Here is a 2260-nt window from a genome sequence, read left to right as displayed (position 1 = left end):
TTTTTGTTCTTAATTTAGCTGATTATGGCTCATGAACATCAGAAATCCAGTATCTCAAACTATGAGAAGATTTCTTAAGAACAATCATAATAGGATTTAAAATATAGAAATGTCCAACTTCTGAAGTCAGTTCATTGATAGTTGTTTTTACTTGGCTGGGGCTCCTTTACCATGAATTGCTGCATCAGTGTGGTGTAGCATGGAGCCAGTCACTGTTGAGGTGTGATTAAGTTGCTTTAATCACCGCCTTCACCACAAATGTACTTTTATTAAATGTTCACTTTCTTAAATAACCAGAGAGTATCACACTAAATGCAAACTCATTTCAGCTTTTTGTTCTGCTGGTCATTTCTAATTTTCTTCTGTTGGCAGCTTTTTATTCTTTCCGTGAGTTTGAGCGTGACCACAGTTCTGCCAATCATGCAAAGACGGATTATCAGAGACAGAGATTTTGTTTTAAATGGTTTCATAAATGAACCGTAAGCATTTTTCAAGTTCCTGTATCTGAAACAGTTAATAACCATGTGAGAGCTTCCCATTATTCTCAAGTGGGCTCAATTGTGACTCAAAAAAAATCTAATTAGGATTTTTCTGACAGATAATGCGATTTGGTTTTTCTTTTTAAAGTCCTGGTTCAGTTTTGTATTTACTGTGCAGTGGAGTTAAAGCACGTGACGGAGCATTACCACATGAGCAAATGTGACAGTCACACAAGGAGGACGGCATTAAACCACTGACGCACACGAGTTTAAACCTAAAGATGTGTTGCAAAATGTACAAGTTGTTGTGATTAGGTAACAAGACTGCTTAGGGAGATACTGATTGAGTCACTGAAGAAGAAGACATAGCCCAGTACGTTCAATCATGGTGGTGCACACAGTGCTAGGACTGCAAAATGAAACCGATATTAACCGCAATCTCGATGTTGGCAGCTCACAAATGAAGTGTGCTGGTTTCAACTTGGGTAAACCCGACATTCAAACATCTAATGCAACTCTTTTCCAACTCATTTTTGGTTGCACACCTGATTGAGTGAACTGCAGTCGCCTGGTTAGCATCCACCGTAGCATGCATGTGACGCGTTTAGGGAACATCTGTAAATCGTGGCATGTATTGATAAGCTGATGTTTAGCAAGTAAGGAGTTTAGCCGGCACATAGTTAATATCAGTGATATCATACAACCTCAAGGAAAAGACTGGTTACAAAATTAATATATATTTTATTTTTAAATGTTAATAATTTACAAATCATGACCAAATCCTGTGCTGGTTGCGGTCAGCTGGGAAAGTTGGAAGAGTTAGTCTGGAGCTTTGTCAATGTGCAAGCATTTACAACCTCTGAAAGTTTCAATCTGCACAGGTTAAATAAAAAGAACAACAGCATGAGTCTCATTATTTAGTAGATACTCTTGTATATTCTAAATTGCAGCCTTTGTGAATTGGTGTTTGCATTATTCCAATTTTTGCTTTGAAACTAATTCATTGTTCAGCCCCAATTTTCAGTGATAGCAAACGTCCTCCTCGTTCTCTTGTTTGAGGACTGAACCTCAGAGCACTGCTGTAGTTACATAACATCAATACACAAGCAGGAAGAACTGTTGGATACCTCCTCAGCAGGATGGTACAGTATCCCTAATGTAGCCAGAGGTATCCCAAGTACATCCAAGTACACATTTGTGTTTTTGTTTTTTTGTACTCCATTGAAGGCCTGTTGATTCTTTATATTTTCCCCCAAGACTTGTGATCACACTCAGAGTACTTTTTGTGCATTTAAGACATTCGTGTAATATATGTGTTTGTTGTTTGTCTTTGGTTCAGGACGACCATCGTGGTGACCGGAGCTTTCCTGGACGCTTTTCAGAAGGTCGCAGACATGGCGACTGGAACCAGAGGTGAACACACACACACACACACACACACACACACACACACACACACAGAAGCACACGGTCCAGTACAGATGCACACAGCTGCTGTGTTATCATCAGTCATCATCACCGGTGCTCTGTGTTACATTATGTACAGTGAACCAGGAGAAATGTTTTCCCTCTTGATCTGTGTGTAGCTTCCTTCCTTCCTTCCTTCCTTCCCTCCCTTCCACAGCGCGATCTCTCATTGTATATATTAAAAATGGTTGGGTAATGAAGGAACTAATTAGTTCCATTAATTCTCTGTGGGCAGACCATGTGTGTGATATGATTTCATGCAGAAACAATTAGGCGTTGTGCTACTGGAAAATGAAATGGGCCAGGAAAATTTC

General features: G+C 39.6%; 1 long non-coding RNA gene across 1 annotated transcript in view; it reads left to right on the top strand.

Moving 5' to 3' along the window:
* Positions 1-1935, top strand: part of LOC103370649 (uncharacterized) — a 32079-nt gene extending 30144 nt beyond the window's left edge. The window contains exon 3 of the long non-coding RNA XR_520901.1: positions 1819-1935. This is a non-coding gene — a long non-coding RNA (uncharacterized LOC103370649). The remainder of the gene's footprint in view (positions 1-1818) is intronic.
* Positions 1936-2260: the final 325 nt, after the last annotated feature.

Source organism: Stegastes partitus, unplaced genomic scaffold (genome assembly GCF_000690725.1).
Source record: "Stegastes partitus isolate 25-593 unplaced genomic scaffold, Stegastes_partitus-1.0.2 Scaffold1459, whole genome shotgun sequence".
NCBI classification, from domain to species: Eukaryota; Metazoa; Chordata; class Actinopteri; family Pomacentridae; genus Stegastes; species Stegastes partitus.
The sequence above is the reverse complement of the archived record's forward strand: the minus strand, read 5'-3'. Positions and strand labels throughout refer to the sequence as shown.